This window comes from Sitodiplosis mosellana, unplaced genomic scaffold (genome assembly GCF_009176505.1).
Source record: "Sitodiplosis mosellana isolate CC-2019 unplaced genomic scaffold, AAFC_SMos_1.0 Smas_scaffold_6165, whole genome shotgun sequence".
NCBI classification, from domain to species: domain Eukaryota; kingdom Metazoa; phylum Arthropoda; class Insecta; order Diptera; family Cecidomyiidae; genus Sitodiplosis; species Sitodiplosis mosellana.
The window spans coordinates 4,416,671-4,436,016 of NW_022601406.1; the positions used below are offsets into that span (position 1 = coordinate 4,416,671).

At 37.4% G+C, this 19,346-nt stretch overlaps 1 protein-coding gene across 8 annotated transcripts in view; it reads right to left on the reverse strand.

The window, feature by feature from the left end:
* Nucleotides 1-15,522, reverse strand: part of LOC129574889 (putative uncharacterized protein DDB_G0279653) — a 95,048-nt gene extending 79,526 nt beyond the window's left edge. For 2 of the 8 annotated variants that reach the window (XM_055457494.1, XM_055457493.1), the window contains exon 1: nt 11,842-13,387. The gene's annotated coding sequence lies outside the window, so the exon portion shown is untranslated. Of the gene's footprint in view, nt 1-11,841 lie in introns of all 8 variants that reach the window. The other 6 variants (XM_055457489.1, XM_055457491.1, XM_055457496.1 and 3 more) reach the window with 6 other exon arrangements.
* Nucleotides 15,523-19,346: the final 3,824 nt, after the last annotated feature.

The following is a 19,346-nucleotide window of genomic DNA, read 5'->3' on the forward strand; positions in this document are numbered from 1 at the left end:
AAGTAGCGTAAGGCTTCTTCCCATTAAAATTGAATTAAATGTGATTCACAAAATAGTCGTGTAATCATATAAACATTATTTGCACCGGTTGCTAGGTGTATGTCTGTTTTGTTGCTTTTGTTAGTACCAAGTGATTTTGGATTCGTTGTCAGAAGAAGACTTTTGTTTCGTTTGTTGGATTCGTTGTCGATGTTTTTGTTTTTTGTTAACTCTTAACCCAAACGATGCTTATTGAATAATTTAGTGTACAATACTGTTTGGCGTGAAAAGGTATCATGGTGCCGTGTGCATGGCGCACAGCACACTTGACAATTTGACACGTGAAGATTGTTGTTGGGCCGACACATTGTTGGCGAAAGAGAGACGAATGTGCCAAGTAAATTCATCTAAATTATTTTATTTATTCATGTTCGTTTTTTCGCTCAATGTTTTATTGTTCAAAGTTGTATTCTTGCCATGTAGAAAAACCGCTGAGCTTAAAACAACATGAATAAAGACACGCCGAAGTCGAGCAAAACTCTTTGGATTTCGTAAGAGGGGCAAAATCGTTTTCGATAAAACCAAGAAGAAAAAAAAACACACCCAACTGAAACGATATTTTACAAGCGAAATAATCGGCAAAGCCAGAGCAGTACAGACGGACACATACAAATGGGTGCGCATCCGGAAGAAGCCGAAAAAAACGATATCGTCGCCTTCGAAATGCTCACTTTCACACGCAGCAAAAAAAAAAATATAGCGCGTATAAGACAAAAGCAATGGGAAATTGAAGACAGTCTTATTTATTTCATGTTTATCCACACGCGATGATGATGAGAATTAGTCGGTGTTTACAGCGGATTGGCTGTTGTTGGTTTTTTGCGACTGGCATTGGGGGCGAAATGGCCCGAAATCGATTTGTTCGGGAGTTATCTGAAGCGAACCAGGAGGTAGACGCATATAAATCACCGAGCATAATCATTGAGTACGATGGTAAAATACAAACGAAACTGGTCGACACTCAAACATACATGTAAATGCTTGCACATGGATCGATTTCTACGATGAAACGAAGAAAGGCGACTGGTATGAGAGAAAAGCAAAAGAGAACCGGAGAGCAAAAGAGAGTGAAAAGAAAGAATGCACAACATCTTAGCGCCCGAGATAGCATCAGAGAGAAAATAACAAATAAATTTGTGGCCAATACTAACACTGTCCAAAGACACAATTCTCGTGGCCAACAAACATTTTCGCACTTAATACGCTCCGATGAATCATTCGGCGATACTCAACGCTTTTTTTTCGCCAAACTATTTCTCCACCCAACAGTCCCCGGCAACATTTTTCTCAACACTTAACTGGACGAAAGTCCATGCTGGCCAAAGAATGGAGATGCTGATGGAACGAAGATATGGCATGGAATGAGAAGAAAACATTTATACTCGCGTCAATGGGTTCATTTGGGCTGTAGCTATACAAAAGCGAAACAAACAACAAAACCAATTCAAACGAATTGAGCTGAATCGATGTAATAACTTAGTTCACGGTAGGTTTCTTCTCTTTTCCCAAACGAACATCGATTGAGTTCGCTGAATTTGCCTTATCACTTCTCGTTTAATCCACAGATTGAACACATTACACTACACACAACTACTTCATTAAAATGTATCGATACTTTGCTTTCGTTTGATTAGATAGTTTGAAATATACGCAGACTGAAAGCTTTGGAACGTAATTTCTCTGTGTTGAGTGCAGTAGAATTTTGGTTACAATTGAGAAAGGATGAACAAATGGGAATTTGATTTGATAATAAAATAGAAAATGAAATAAATTGGAAAACATACACCACAGGCCATAAGTTTGGATACCCCTATGAATGAATTTGGCCCAAAATTTTAAAATTTCAAACCGCTTGTCCAATTTCAACATGCTATACGTCGTTGGAAAGGTCTCGGAGAGTACGTATCATTTTTGGTATTAAACATCAAAATCGGCCAGCTTTTGGCCAAGATATGGCTGATTGAAGATTTCGGCCAAAAATTACAAACGGCCATATTTTGGCCAAACGCCGGCCGATTTTGATGTTTAATACCAAAAATCACATCTACTTTTCAAGACCTTTCCAATGGCGTATATAACTTTTTAATCCGATGGCCCGTTTAAGACTTTGATTTTGGCTCCCACAGCTCAAAGGCCAAAAGATGGCCATAGGCCGGCCAAATGTTATCTTCCAAAACTTCCATTCGGTCAGAATTTCGATATATTTTCATATCCAATACTAAATTTCAAGTGAAAATGTTCAAAAAACGTAGAATCAAACGTTTCATAGGGGTATCCAAACTTATGGCCTGTGGTGTAAATAAAAAAAAATTGATTATAATATTTAAAAATGACCAAATTACTAGGGGCTTCTATGTCGGTTTGGCATTCGAATTTTTATTCACAAATTCGCGCTCAGTGCTATGCATTCGCAACGCTGCTTTATGATTTCTATGTAAACATTCGCACTCGCATTCGTATAGCAGTCGTATTTCGCTGTTCTCGACCGTTCTCACGAATGCGAGTGCGAATGTTAACATAGAAATCATACGGCAGCGTTGCGAATGCATGCCCAAACACGAATGAACGAATGAATTATGTAGTCACAAGTTCGCTGTCATAGCCGCATTCGTCGCATTCGCAAACATTCGAATTTTTGAATGCAGCATTCGCGAGAGATAAATCCCCTTAGCCAAATTATTGGTATGAAAGCGATAGATCATGATGAAAACATTCGAGAATGTGTCTTTTTCTTCGAGAGAAAGAAAACATGTCATAAAAATAGCGTATCGTGAAAAACTCATTAAAAACAGTTCAGAAGTCGGGAAAAATGGCGCATTTTAAGAAGAAAAAAAATCGTTCATCGCGAATCAGTCATTTAAAATGCTCAAGTAAACTAAAAATAAATATTAAATTCTTTCTTTTGGCTTTTTTTTTCCTTCGGCAGTGTCATTTTCAATGCATTGAAATGGAAATTAAATGTGGTCGATGTGCGTGAGCCAATGGCTTTCGGTGTATACATTTCAAATCGCGTCTTTATCTCGCTTGCAATTAATCACATTCTGTTTTTTAATGAAATCGTCGTGCATACACTTGAGAAAGAAACTCTTAAGATTTTCATTCGTTTAGCTCAAACTCTACCAATTTTCAGCTCACACAACGTTTTTTTTTTGTTTGTCCTCAACAATGCAATTTGCTCTCCCCTAAGCAGTGAATGAAAACAGCCGGCGTAAAAAGAATGTCGACTGAATTATGAAGACGAAAAAAATAATAATTAAACAGCCACTCCTAATTCATATTCAAACCGTTTTCTTTTTGTTATTTGATTCATGCCATAAGATGCAACATGCAATGATGAACTTTGAGCGAGCAACAAATTTCTTCATCTCTCCCTTGCATTCGTTTCTGCTCTTCTCTTTCTATTTTTCATTCATTTCTTCTCATTCCATCTCTTTTCCTCTATTTCATTTGTCTTCCTTTCCTCCTCGCACAATTCGCGGTGTTTTTTTTTTCATTTCTTAGCAATTTTTATGCACGGCATCTTTCGACCCTCTCTAAGACGAAATGGAAATGATAACGAAGTCGCATCAAAATAACGAACGGAAGGGAATAAATCGCGGAGCGAAGAAACCAAACGTTGAACAAATAATTCCTAATTCAAGATAGATAAAAACTTAACGAAAACAATAAGCGCAATTCATTTTTCGTCATCCTTCCGTCCCTTTTTAATTTTTCATGCGAACATTTCCTGACACCGCGTCACCGAAACTTTTGTGTGTGTGTGTGTGTGAGCGCGCGCGCCCGCTTTTCAACCGTAAAGACAGCGCAAATCCAGTTAAATATGAGGTTACTGTTGTTGTTTGTTCGATCCCATTTTGTCGTTATTAATAAAAAAATCGAGGAATATTCATGGGCCCAAAAAATTATAGACAAAAAAATCACGTTTCCAATTCGCCCCGAAATTACTAATTGACATTTCCCTACAGTTTCGAACCTTTTGCTTGATTTCATTCGGGTGGTGCTTCTAAATATCTGCCATGATAATTATTATCGTCTTTGTAATATCTCAAACTCCTTTTTAAATCTAAAAACAGAAATGATGTCGAATCCGAAAAAAAAGGTATTGGAATTTCGTGTTTATGTTTGTGAATTTCGACCCGTTGTGTATATTCCAAAATGAAGAGGAAAAAAAACCAAATACATTGAACTCGAGATCGGTTGGTCGCTGAAAATTAGATTAATATTGGCAGCGAAAGAGCGCACCAAAGAAAATTAATTAGACCAAAAAGAGAGAATCACTTTGTATTTATCTGCTGTGCAATTCAATTGAGGAAAAATCAACTCTCATTCCGTTCATCGTCGCCGACGAGGCTGGTTCATCACGAAAATAAAAAGAAGTCGACTTCGCAAACAATCAATGCGCGTAGGTATAGCACGTAGACAAAGTTTAAAATTTAAATCCGATTCCTCGTTCTCTCTTCATATCTCGTTCCGATATTATGAGTTTAGTCTTTGTTGGCGTCGCATATTTCCACCCTTCATACCAATCGGCAATATGCCGCCGATAAAACTCTTCCCCGCACCCTTCAGCCATCGCTCTCGCTCACACCGTCAATCCAATCCACTCAAATCAATTTCATGCATTTGATTATATTGGAGATTTTTTAGCGGACACTCAAGCGTCAAGATCTCGACTTGAAGATGATGCCTTACGCCATTCTCATTATTATCGTTGTTGCTCTTTTTTGTTTTCTGGCAAATCGGCATAAATTGTTGGTTTGTGTTCGCGTTCGGCCCGGAAATTACTTGTTTGTTGGTTATATAATAAATGTAGGAATGATTCGAAACAAAAAGGGTCTGACGCCTTCACTTTTAATGGTTGATAGATGACGGCTGACTTTTTATTACATCCCATCAAAATCACAATAAATAAACTTTATTGTTTTTTTCTTTTTCGTGTGAGGGAGGCAAGGAGAGGGGATGCAAAAGTTTGACACGCGCAATTTTATACAATTTTGATTTATGAACACTCAAACAAAATTCGCCTTTAACTCGCTTCATCTTTTACTTAACATCACAAATCAAATAAATCAATTGCATGACGAATTTACATCTTCGTTCGACTAGTTGCGCATTTTCATGACCGGAAGTTCACGATTTTGTCAACGTTACATTTTTTTCGTGTATTTTTAAATCCATTGAACATATTTCAATGACGCATTGAATATGGTTCATCACACAAAAATTAAGCTGATGGAGACACAAAATTGATTTCAAATAGTTTTCCAATTTTAAAATCTATTCATTGGAAATGGAAGTTTAAGCGAAGAAATAAGTTTAAGTGTCAGAAGTGGTTAGAAGAAGAAAAAAATTCTTCATTTAGATCAATTGAAAAGCGTAATGCAATGTTCTTGTTCAAAAGAGTGTTTTCAAAGAGATTTGATGGTGAACTGACTACGTAGTCCGTAGAAGGAAGAAAAATCTCATTGAAAATGACGCAGTTTGCTTTTTCTATGAATGAAAATCTTTCATTCGTTTCTTTGCACCAAGTTAAGGCAGAGAATTCTTCCTCACATTTTCCCAAAATCTCGTCTGCATTTAATATCAATAATTCGAAAATGAGTGCAAAATGGTATGTCATGTGCATAAACAGACGTAAAGCGACAAATCAAATAAAAGTTGGTTAATTTTTGGTTTTGTGTATGGTTTTTTTGGTTGCAGTATGCACGGCCGTACAAACGGCAAAGTGTTCATCTTTCGACGTCGGGATCATGTGCTATGAGGGTGAAAAACGGCTGTTTGGGAAATTCAAGTGGAGTTTATGCGTTAACAGTGTTTCTGTACACTGATTACGAATGCATAATAAACACATAAATCAAGTGAGCGTACATCAAGCCAAGTGAACGGGAAGAAGGCGGACGAGAGAAGGAGAGAAAGAGAAGGTGAGTCAGAGCGAGAAAGAAAGCCAAAGACAGGGACCGAGAGATTTTGTCGGTGAACTTAGAGTGTAAAAATGGCAGACAAGACGTGAGTTAGTGTCATGCCAGGCTCAACTTTATGAAATGCTCAATTTTCTTCTGGTTGCGAAAGCCAAAAATACATCATAGCAGCTATGCGAGCCAACACCGAAAATCCATGTGCGTCGCCATTTAAACATGACAATATTAAAAACGACAAACGAAAAATTGCCACACATTGAGATTCTTCGTCGGTGTTTTTTTTCTTCTCTCCTTCGTTCTATTCAAATCGAGCTTTAAGGACCAGACATTTCTCGCTCTCATTTTTCGTTGTACAAAAGTTACAAGTGCTAAGTACTCTCCAGGAAAAAAAAAAAAATGAAACGAGAAGAGATAGCGATCTAAAATGAGCACAAAGACAGAGCGGAGCTGAAATCGCTTATAAACCGTTTTAAAAACGAGTAATCATTACACAGTCGAATATCGTATTACTTTCAGAATCCCTTGGCTTGTGGCGCGCCGTGTTGGATTTTTGACGGAGCACGTTGAAGACAACCAATGATGATTATGATTACGTTGATGGCATGCGATTGTAAATAATATGTACTTTGAACTTTCATAACACAGAAAATCATGATGCACACAGAGGCGCTGACGAGAGCAACATCAAGAGTGACAGAGACAGACAACGAGCGCATCCTTTATAAATATTGTTCTTCAAAGTTGTTAAAAAATATTGCTGATCACACGGAATAGATAATTCAATTATCGTTGAAAATGCTTAATTTTTGCGGTGCGAGCGAGCGCTCTCTCTCTCTCTCTCTCTCTCTCTCTCTCTCTCTCTTCCTCGCTGCTGCTGATGCTTCTGTATGTTTCTTTTGTGTGCAACCATCGAATTTTCCATATTTATGTGCGGTGCCTTGCTTTTTTGCAATGCCGTTTTTCCTCCTAAGTTAATCTCCCTTTTCTCTGTTTGGCTTTTATCTTAATATATTCCCTTTTGATATTGTGTGCGCCACGCTCTTCTCTCTTGTGCCGTTTTTTTTCCTCCTTCGGATGCGCTGTGGCTTTTATTTTGCTGCCTTTTTGCACTCACACACAACCAAGAATCACTCGTAATCGTAAACAGATAATGGTGATTTATTCAAATGAAATGTTTTCGTGCTTGCATGTGAATCATTTCCAACTGAACGAAACCGAAACGAATAAATGCAAGCGATGATTCATTTTTTATTCTCTCTCTATCTCTCTCTCTCTTCTGAACTTGGTGTGGTAAACAAAACATCGTCCTATATATTTTGCTGTTGTTGTTGATGATGTTTACATCGAACGACCTCGAGCTGAAATTTGTACACGACAGCAGAAAATTTACATTAATTTCCAGTGTATGGTCAAATTAGTGGTTAATACACTGAGTGTATTACACTCATTGTAGGTATATGTTCATTTTCTTGGGAAAAAAGCATTAATATTTTATTCAAGCATTTTTTTTTACATGATCCAAGAACCCGTGTGGAATTTTTTTTTTGACTGACTAGTCGATTAATTTGGGACATTTTGACTGACTAAAAGTGATTGTCTCGAACAAAATAAGCAACTGCAGTTAACTTTAATCATAAATCACTCTTAGTCAAAATGTCCCAAATTAGTCGACTGACTGAAAGAATAACTAAACGTGATTGTCTCCATACAAAACGCATGATTTCAATCAACTTAGCCAGTTTTAGTTGTCTATCACTACATACAGTTACATACAACTGAGTGAGTGTTAGTCATTTTATTTGCACACGGGAATGATTATCATCAGATCATCACGTTTTAAAATCGATGTCGATTCTACTTCCTGGCATCAATGATACAATGATCTTATAAATCTTTTTGATCTCATTGTTCTGAAAAATCGACTATTTTTCCACACACTGAAGAAAAGCATTGGAAGTCGAAGATGAAATAACGTCACGTAGTGCAATCGACTAGGATTGCATACGTTCCCAGAAAATGGATTTCATTTTAATTTATATTTTTAATTGGAATTACAGTCGATCAACTGTAGCATCGACATTCTATAGTTCGAAATTTCGATATTTCGAATGAGTTGATTCGCCAACGGATTCGAATTGACGAAAATCGACTATACTTTTCTATTGTCGATAATTCATATTTGCAATTTTTCAATCAAATTTGAGATGGTTTTCAAATTGGAACTCGTCTTCAAATACTCCTTTCAAGGAAAATCTACCCTGATGGCGGCATTTCTATGAACGATTTTGGTGTGAATTTGAATGCAAAACAAGAAAAAAATCGAACTAAAAAATTTCAGAGACTTCCAATGTTGCATCACTTGCAAAACATATTCCATTAGAATATGAATCGATACACAATCTACGGAGTTCCTTCAGAAAAAAAGTCATATATCTGACACGGATGTCAGTCGATATTCGAAGGCATTAAATTTTTTTAAATTAATAGTTGAAAAATGTATAGAATAATAATTGCAAAATGTGTTGAGACGTGGCGAAATGTAGTCGGATGGGGACGACGGTATCGTTGTAATTTATTTGCTATTTGTTTGGCTAAGTCAATAAAATGAGATGCCGAGCAAAGGCGATAAAATAAACGAATTGAAAGGTTTTTGGCATTCGATAGATTGAAGTGGTTTTTGATGAAATTTGTCGGTGTGAGTGTATTGCGCTCTTTCTCTCTCTCTCTCTCTCTCTCTCTCTCTCTCTCTCTTTATGTGTGTTTGTATCGGAAAATGGCATTTTGTTGCGATCATTTTTAGTGGTTGGCATCCGAACGGTGTTGTTTATTTGTTTATGTTAGTCACTAACATTTCAGGCGATTGTTGTTTCGAATGGACGGGTTCAATTGCGCAATAGACGAGTAAAATAATTCACATTGAAACGTTGTGTTTGTGTCGGTATTTGGCACCGGTGATAGCCGTGGCATGGTCGAGAGCTGGCTTTTTGTTGCAAATACACATACACACATACACAGGAACATACACGACTTCAATGTTGTTCCCTTTTGGTTTTTGGGTTTTATTTATTTTGCACTCGAGCCGAAATTTTCGGCGTTTTGTTTTCGCTTTCGACTTAGTGCTTTTGTTGTGTGTGTGTGTGTGTGCTGTTTCTAGGTGTTTATTTGTTCTCTTGGTTTGGATGTTTATTTACCAATAATTTTGTTTGCAATACGTTTGCGTAAGCATTATTCTTTCGTTCTGCATCGGTAAATTCTGTTGCTTTTTGGGTGGAAAAGTGTGGGAAGAATCGAGCGAGAGAACAAGAAGAAAAGCGAAAAACCGAGAGAAAAAGAGGCAAATGGAGACCGAAACCCAGAGATTAAAAGAGATCGAAGTGAAAGAATGAGAGAGAATTTCGAAAATGTTGGAACGAGGTGCGATTTTGCCATTACAACTGCCCATTTGCATTTCGATGAGGAAACACTGTCCAATATTGACAAATGTGTCGATATTTCGAATTATTATTATATAATTTTAACGCTTTCAAATCGACTCTGGCATCTTCTTCTCTGTTTGCTCTTTGCATTGCACGCACATGAAATTTGCCTCGTTTTACTCTCTCATTCTCTTAATTCATCTGTTTGTTTATTTGTCAACTCTTTTTTTTTCTCTTTAACTTCTAAGCAGTTGGTTGTAAATTCGTTTTGCGGGTGACACACACAGAGCGATTGTGTGACTTTGTCTCTGGTATTTGTGCAACTATACACAGAAATGTAAACAAACGGTCCAATGGAGTTAAAACGACAGTTGAAAGCAACAACGGAGGGAGAGAGAGAAAAAACAAAAGCCAAATAAAACAATTAAACAGTAAAAGCACTTTGCATATGATTCGGCACTTGAACATCAGACACTAAGACTCGTTTCGTGTGAGTGTTTTTTTTGTTGGTCGCTAGTTGTCACGAAGTTTTTCCGCAATCACTTTGGCATGGGATTAATTGGATGGCAGTTTTATGATCAAGCGTTCAGTGACACCGTCATGTTGTGTACTGCACCAAAATTTCACATACATTGGCAGTGTCGAACAGCATCTGCGTCAGACTCTAGCACACAATCGCCTCTTAATTGGATAGCAACCCGATAAAGTTTTGTGCAAAATTATCGCATGTTTCTATTTGCTTACACACAAAAAATATTCAATATGTTCAAACGAGCAAGAGGACGAGGGGAAGAGAGAAAGTGTGAAAGACAGAGAGAAACGGAGAAAAAGAAGAACGAATGCCAAAACGTAAGCGAAACCAAATGAACGGGAGACGAGAAGTGCGCACAGGCACGCGGGACAACGAATCATTTCCAAAGGCAAATGTGTTAAAATAATAAACAAAATTGTTTTCATAAGAAAAATAAACAACAAACTATACACATTACATTTCGCAAGTATCGGTTTGCGTTTGCTGTGCGCCCGCGCGCTTGTTTACAAATAACTTCTCTCTCTCTCTCTCTCTCTCTCTCTCTCTTTTTCGCTCTTCTAGGCCCGCGTAGCTTGCTCTGAATTTTGACGCGAAACAAACAAATGGAATAAAACAGAAATTGCATAGAATGGGCGAATAAAGTAATGGGTGATTACTCTCTAAAAATAAATCCGCAATTATCAAATTCATTTCGGCACTCTTTTTTCCCTTGTCAATAAATAATAATAATGCCGCCGATCCAGCACAACAACAACTTGTGCACGGAACAATTGACAATTATCGCTTGACTTGGCATGTAATTTAGTGTAACCTAGAGTGTAACATATCATAATTAAGAGTGACTCATCATAATACACTTTTTTTTTCTCGGCTGTTTGTCGATTATAAATAGAAATGCGTCGAGAGAAAAGTCAACAAGATATCACCGAAAAAATATACAACAATAACAAACAACAATCGGGGAAAAAAAGAAGAGAATATTGCGGTTGAGACCGAAATTTGATACAAAAAATGAAATTATCATTGGCATTGAAATACATGATCATCAGTCTTGATTGTCGTATACAACTGATAAGCCACAAATTGTACACTAATTCAATCCAATGGAACCACGATGAAACACACCGACTCAGAAATGAAGTGTTACAGAATGGTTTATCCCGTTCACGTGAGGCCGGCCAAAAATAAATTGCAAACATTTGATTAAACTATGGATTTTATCAAAGTATAAAGTCATGACTTGAGCCTGCAGGCTCTTTGCCTCAAAGAAGAAATTTGAAGAAATCAGCATGACCTGAAAAATCGACAGCAAAGTAGAAAAAAAAAATTGTTAGCAAAGCCAACGAACCCCGAAAAATTCGAAAAATCTTCGAATATTTTCTTAAACATTGTTACAATGTTCCGTAATCTACGTCACTTTTCAGGCATTTAACTGCTGCGCTCTCGCTCTCTCTCTCTCTGCCTCTCGCGGTCGCTCTCGCTTAAACACATGCGCAACTAAGTTTAGCTCAGAAGAAAAAAAAACCATACACGCCGCTTTTTTGCCCGTTGTTTACATTTCGATCAAAACAAACATCTTTTTGGAGTCAGTTGTGTGTGCGTACATGAGCGCGCGCCAGTACGAGCAAGCGCTCTCTCGTGCTCGCTCGTTAACTTTTGAACACTGTCGAGAGAAGGAAACAAATTTGTTTCACCAAATCTATAGAACATATGCAAAAACAGAAGAGAAGAAAAAAAACGTGCGGTGAACTGTGAACGGGAACGATTCATCGAATTTCGATAACAGTAAAGATGACATCGACAACGCCACCGCCGCCGCGTTTTTCTTTCTCGGAATTTTTATTGTTTTTTTATTTCTACATATATGATAAATGGCAGCCGGGGAATACAATTCGTCAATTTCAAACACTCATGTTTAAAGATGATCGATTCTTACCTTGAATTCGCTTTAACACAAGCTGGAGCGTGTCTTCTGCTTGAATGATTGATGTAATTCTCTATCAACCGAATGGGAAGTGAGAGTGAACACAACTTTTTGCCACCGTTTCTTTAGGTGTGAGACCATAAAATGTGCACCGTTCGGTTTTTTTCCCACTAGAATTTTGGTTGTGTTTTTGTTGCCACCGATTTTGTGACAAAAATCCGATTTAATTTGCTTTCAATTCGACACTTAAAACACACAAGCACTTGATTAACGACGCTAAATCCGAGTTTTTTTCCTTTGAAAAGTTTATAAAACAATAATTTGTTGGCTCAAAATACGAAAACGTTGTGCGGAAATGCAAGCACTGCACAGAGGAAGAAAAAAAAAACACCAAGCCAAAATTGTATGTATACTATTTACACGTCGAAAACATGCATGTGCTATGGTTGTTGCTCGTTATTGTTATTAATTTATAGAATCGAGTTTGTGCAAGGGAAAATGGTTGTTGTTTTTTTTCTGAGATAACAGTAATAATAATTCGTGACGATGCGCACGCCCTTTCTCTTTTGTTTTCAACTGAAAAGTCGTCGTTGTCGTCGCAGGCGATGGAAAATGTGGAAAATTCGTGTTGTTGTGCTCTCGAAAGTATTGCACAACTCTCTCTCTCTCTCTCTCTCTCACCCTTTTTCACTCTCTGTTGATATGTGCATGCAAACAAGGAATGCCGAGACATATACACGCGCCACACCACCACCACGAGTTGATGAGAAAACCCCCAAAGAAAAGAGACAACCGATGCACCGTTTCACATTCACTTATGTGCAATAAACACGAATAAGGCGGATCGACGAAAAGAAAGATTCAATTTTCGGGCTTTTTACTCGACGTTTTATATAAATGTTGTTCATGTACACACACTCACTCACTCACTAACTCACTCACATCGACCCACTTGAAACTATACACACTGCAGAAAAATCCGCCTGCTTTTGCAAAATTGTTCAATTGTATGTGTTTCTCATGCTTTGCTACCCTTCAATCGCGCTATCAACCATCGCTGCACTTGTGAATGTCTTTCACATAAAAAGACACTGCACTCGCTGTTCACTGCTCGATACCGGCAAGATCGACCAGGTTTTGATCATAACAACGGGAAGCTTTTCACAAGAAATAACAATCAGAAAAACTTTGGTTTTTTTTTTCCTTTCACCAAAATCCATACACATACGCACGCACAACAGAAACAGAACCGAAATTTTTGGAAATAAAAAAATGAAAAATATCCACGGTAATCGCTTTGCGGCTTACAACCGACAGATCAACACGACGAATAATACGATATGAAAACTTAAATACTACCCAATGCATGGAACAAAAATCGGCCGCATGTACGCAGTTCAAAGCGTATAGTGTTCGTGTGTGTATGGAAGAGAGAGGACAGAGAGTGAGTGAGACATATTCGTACAAATTTACCACATCGCACACACATTGACAACACACCGATCCGGACGACACACAGAGAACAACGAACAGTGAACACATGCGATTATAGCGCGACGCGTAAAGGCCAATTCCAAACCGACATCGATGCGAGTGAAAGAGAAACATTCTGTCTAAATGATTGAATTAAGGTGCCCAAATACATACACGCACACACAAAAGGACGACATGTCTAGTCGAATTCATGCGGTTGAAGAAAATCAACCGACGGTTTGGTTTGAGGCGGTCGAATACGAAAACGACCAAGGGAACCAAGAGATTTTTATTGGCACATTTTACACGTTTGTTGTAATTTACCGGGTTTTGACGCACGGATTCGAGAGAGTAAATTGATTGTTGCTTTTACATTATGCCTTTTTTTTTTTTTTTCCAGTGGAGTGAAGAATTTGTTTTTAACGATTTTTAAAGAAAAATTTACGTTTTCCATAAGGTTTTATAAGATGATTGCCACAATTTTCATCGAAAATCTAAATTAAATTTCTTTACCAATTTTTTCAATTGAATTTCAACATCAGTTTCGGACACGGCAACCTCAAAAACATTGAGCCACACATAAGTACATTTGGATAAATCCGGTGGCAAAAAGCCGTTTGTTTACATTAAATAAATGTGAAGTGATTTCATTGGAATCTACACACATTCTCGAATTTTGCTTCGAAAAACCGAGTGGTTTTTTGGCTTCTGTCAACTAAACAACGATGAAAAAAGAGTTAAAATTCATTAAAAAAATTCGTATTTGTCACGTAGTAAAAAATAGAAAAATGTTGCGACGCTCATCAACGCCAATTCGAAATAGTAATAAGAGTCCGTCGAGCGCGTCACAATAGACAACGAATGTTCAATGTAAATAAAGGTGTTTTTTTCTCTTCTCTCTCTCTCTCTCTCTCTCTCTCTGTCTCTCTCCCTTGTCGGGTGTACAACACATACATTTTCGTGGATTTTGGTCGATTCGGTTTGGTTTTCAATGAGTTTGATAATAAGTAAACGGTTGGTCGGTGTGTATGTCACTGGCCCGGCATATGTTATATACGATGTGTAAACGATTTCTTTGGTTTGAGCATAAAAATATCACATCGAAATGCGAATGAATTAATGGCTGTATGTGGTTTGTTATGTTTTTCGTCGACATCGTCGTCGGTGTTGTTGCTGTTGTTATTGTTGATTATTCTGTTGGTTTGTGTGTATGTCTTTTCCTTACGTTCGAATCTTAAATAGACGTGAGCGGGAATGCTCGTCGTTAGCTGCAGAGAGTGCATGCACAGGCAATGGCAAACATAAACAATTATCGCTTGTTTGTATTACCAAAAATAAAAAAAATAAACAACTAACAACGAAATCGACGGAACACAAATGGAAGCAGCAGCAGCAACAACAACAACAACAACAATGAAAAAAAAGACGACAACAACGAAATAACACACCAAGACCAGGCCGCAGAGCGGGAGCGAGAGAGAAATGAGCCTGCGAGTGTGAGAGTGAGAGAACAAGTGAGGAATGAGAATGGGGCAGAGGAGCCGAATGCGCAATTGAGCAAAAAATAACAACAGCATAACATTCGACAGAAAAGCCCGAATGCATACACAACACACAAAACAAAACAAAACATACATCACACTCGCAATCGTAATCGGTATGAAAAATAAAGAGCAAACAAAAAGCGTAACCGTGTGTTTGAGCCACGGTAAACCAATTCGTTGGCTCTTAGAAACATTGACGGAATATATGTTTCTTGCAAGGGCAGCCAGCAACAGCGAAGCAGCTCACATTTCCCCGAAGAAAAAAAAACCGACACGCATCTCGACAGTCCAAGACACACGGTGAATACCGTCGTCAAAAACCGAGAGAACAACCGAGCGACGGAGAGCGAGAGCGAGAGCGAGAGAGAGAGAGAGATGACGAGACCAAAACACACACTGCCAGTCCCATTATTATTTATATAAATAATTTGTATACACACACTAGTTTTGTTTTCATAAACAACCCATAGGTAACAAACAAATACCAAAAACAAACAAAAACCGAAGGAGAATAAAAAAAAACAAAAACAACAAACGAAATACACAAAACAAAAAATAAATATATATGAAAATAAAACAACATTTAAATTTTATTCTCTTAGTCTGTTTATTTCTATGGCTGTGCGCGCGGCTACGAGCTCATTCCCGCTCATTCTTGCTTCATGGCCCACCGAAACTAACATCGCCTTGCGCGCTCAAATCGAATCAAAGGAAGAAAAAAAATACGATTTGTTCGTTCTGTTTCATCGTCGTCGTCGTCGTCGTCGTCGTCCTCGTCGACGATGACTCTGTTGTTGTTGTTTGCATTCATTTTTTTCTGTTAGATTTGCTTCTTCTTGATATGCGTGTTTTGTGTTTTGCTCGCAAGAGAGTTTTTTCTCTTTCGTTCTGTGTGTTTTTCGGTTTCAATCGACGCATTTTCGGTTGAAATGGTTTAGCTTTGCGTTTTCTTTGGATCGTGTAGTTCTGAGCACTGTTTTCTTTCAGCCGAATTCACTTAATATTTCTATAAAGAGAATAAAGAAAACAACATCACCCATAAAATAACACACACAATAATATATGCAAAACGAATGGATTTCATGAAAATTCGTTTCAAATGAGAATATACAGTATACACATATACACAGTTTGGTGTGACGACGTGACAGGGCCCCAGATTTACCGAAGCTACTTCACTCTCTTTTTCCGTGTGAGATTGCTCGGTTTTATATTTCATACGAATTAGTTTTCGATTCAATTAGTGTGCTTGAGGATGCTCTTTTTTCTCTTTGTCTCGCGTTCGAAATTAGCAAAACCCTGGACAACTCGTGCGATTTAACACAATATGCAATAGAATTTGTTTCGAATGAAACAACTACCTCATTCAATCAACACATCGAACATAAACAAACAAATGGATATAAACAAATGAACAAAAGAACAATTTTTTCTCATTTTGTTTCCTAATTTATTCTCATTTCGTAACGTTTTGCCCATCAATTCACCTTAAAATGAATGTTTTTTTTGTTTTGTTTCAGCTCAATTCAATCGATGACCCAAACAAAACCTTAATTGGATCTGCTTCGAGCAACATTTATGATGCTTTGAAAAGCGAATTTCATAACGCTTCAACGTGATTGCCGGATTATAACTCTCCGAATTTGTCAATTCGGACACATTTTTTTGGAACTGAATTGTCTATTGTTAAGGATATGGCTTTTCAAATACATGCAAATCGTTTAATGTTTTCGAAGAACGCTTCACATTAGGCAAAACAACGAAGCAATAAGAAAATAGGATTGTAAATATGAAATGACAAAATTGGTATTGCTACGAACAAATGGCCATTGATATTTCGATGAATTGGCGTTCAAACTTGAAACCATGATCAATATTGGGAATTATTAGCATCACCATTGTAATATACGAATGGAAGGCTAACGTTCGAACACATGTCATATTTGTTGAATCGATTGTCATATACATCGTACAATTAATACACACTTTCTTGTCTCTCATTGTCTTTCAGCTGTTGAAACAATCAAGAAATAAACACGATACAATGGACAAACAACACTAGATCAGAAATAGAAGTGGAATGAATACGTTTGCTGCTGACCAAGATGAGAAACAAAATAAATAAACGGTTGAAATATTTACAATAAGACCAAATGAAAACTAATGAACAAAGAAGAAACTACCAAGAATATTTGTACATTTTTGAATTTTTTTTGTTTGTTTTGATTTTCGCTTTTTATCATTTTCTCGCAGTTGCTCAAGTTCTACTTCTTTTTTATTCTGAATAAACACTGTATTGGCTCAAAAGTACTTTCATTTCGTTCAATATCAATTTTTTGGTGCCTTCGTCATTTGAATTAAGGAAAAAATGAAACCAACTAAAAATGCAAAAATCTAACGAAAAAATTAAAAGGAGAAACAAAGAAGATGACAAAAAAACGTGAATATTTGAAATGAAAATATTTCAAATGATAAGAAAAAATTAAGCATCGAATTAAGCATTTCGAATCAAAATTAAGAAAATCGGTGAATCAAAAATGCGATTTTCATTGTATATTTAGTTAGAGATGCGAGCATCGATTGGCGAGAGTCAAACGTAATGATAATTGCCTTCATTGCCTTGAAAAATCACGTCGCGTCAGGACGCCTGCGGCCGTATGCTGTTTGGAGTGAGTGTCGTCTTGGTTCGGAGTCATTGTCAACCGGTAGATGGCCAATGAATTGACTGTAGTAGTATTATTGCTCAATTACATAGTTCAGTCAGTATTTTTTTTTGCATTGTTGTGAGTACGTCTTGCAATTATTCGTTTTTCTTCAGAAACACTTCCAGAGTGTTGAGGTCAGTGAAAGCAGCCACGTGGTCATTATACCGGTGCCGGTCATTTAGCATACAAACCTCTTTACATTTGAGTAAAAATTAGCTTTCTGTGGCTCCAAAATGATGTTTTGGTTCAAGTTATTCTTCAGCTATTATTTAACCTAAGAGGAACAAAGCATTGGATTTTGGACATCTTCAAGTTATCCCTATGTTTCGTTTTCTGTTGCTATCTCCATTCGCCGAACATTCTGGCGAATAAAACATTCGTGAATTTTTATTGTCATTATTCGACGGTGGAAAATTTTGCCGTTTCAAAAGTGTGATTTCCATCATTTTGTTATTGTTTTGTTGGTTGCGTTTTTAATTGTTTAGCAGCAGCACAGCAGCAGCGGCAACAGCCCGTGTTGTGCGCAAATAAACGGATATCATCGAAAAGTACACGTACGGGAGTGCGTTGAATTGCCTCAATCGACGAAAAATTAAAAACCATTTAACGCGGTTAAAATGTTTGTGGCGTAGTCATGGATTTGGTGCAGTTTCACCCGAAAATGTATAAATTTATTATAAAACACCACCACCACGCCGCCACCGTTGTGTTGTTGCCACCGCGAGAAAAAAAAACCAAGTGGCACGAACCTGTGAGGAACAACTTGAGCTCTCTACTTGAAATCAACCACAATACCGTGCGCTTGAAACACACCGAGAGATGGCAAAAGGGATGTGAATGGAAGGCGTACGGCATTTATTTTCTAATTTACATCCAACGCAATTTTGATTTCAAACGCTTGATAGGCTTAATCGACAGTGATTATATTTTATGAGTAAATAAAAATAAGAAAAACTTTTTGTCAGTAGCGAGAGTATAACGCGCGTATAACGACCGAAACATAATAGGACACCGCGAGTACGCGGTGCCAAGCATTTGGTAAAATTGACGGTGTGAATACAAAGGCGCGAACGGAATAAGTGGATGGGGCGGGAGGAGACAGAGTAAAAGGAAAGGAAAAACCAAGGAGAGATGTGAGAGTGCCACACAACAATTTCACATCGTCAAGTGCGAAAAGGCTTATTGTAAGGGCGCGAAAATGTAACACAGGTAAAAACAGCAGCGTTACATGCACAAAAAGTTGAAACAGCAATAATAGTCGCCGAACAGAACGCAAGAGCGCGTACCGTACATTCACAACGCGTGAAAAACTCAACCATAACTTTGAACATTTTACGTTCGACCGAAAAATTAATAGCCATTCTTTTAGATATAAATAAGATATGCAACAACTTGAAAATTAAGATGCCGTCTACATTGCCGAAGCAATTTAAGAAAAATGAGCGAGCGAGAGAGAGAGATGAAGCAAAAATGGAAAACGCAATGCACAAAATAGCACACAAATTTCAGGTGTATGAATGAACGTATATGAGAATGAATGACTTTTCATTTGCAACAGTATAAGTCATTTGAAATGATGAACACGAATATCTTCCTTTGATTCATTTGCAGAAGAATTTCTTTTTTTCAGAACTATTTTTATCTTCTTTCCTCCATCAAAATGTGTTCTCTCCTCTAGAAATGGATGGTCACATATTCTCTGCATAAAACCAACTAACTGAGCTTTGGTTGTAGCTTTTCCTTGGTTTTCCATTGGTAGTTTTCGTAAATTTTGATCCAGATCGGGAAAGTTGAG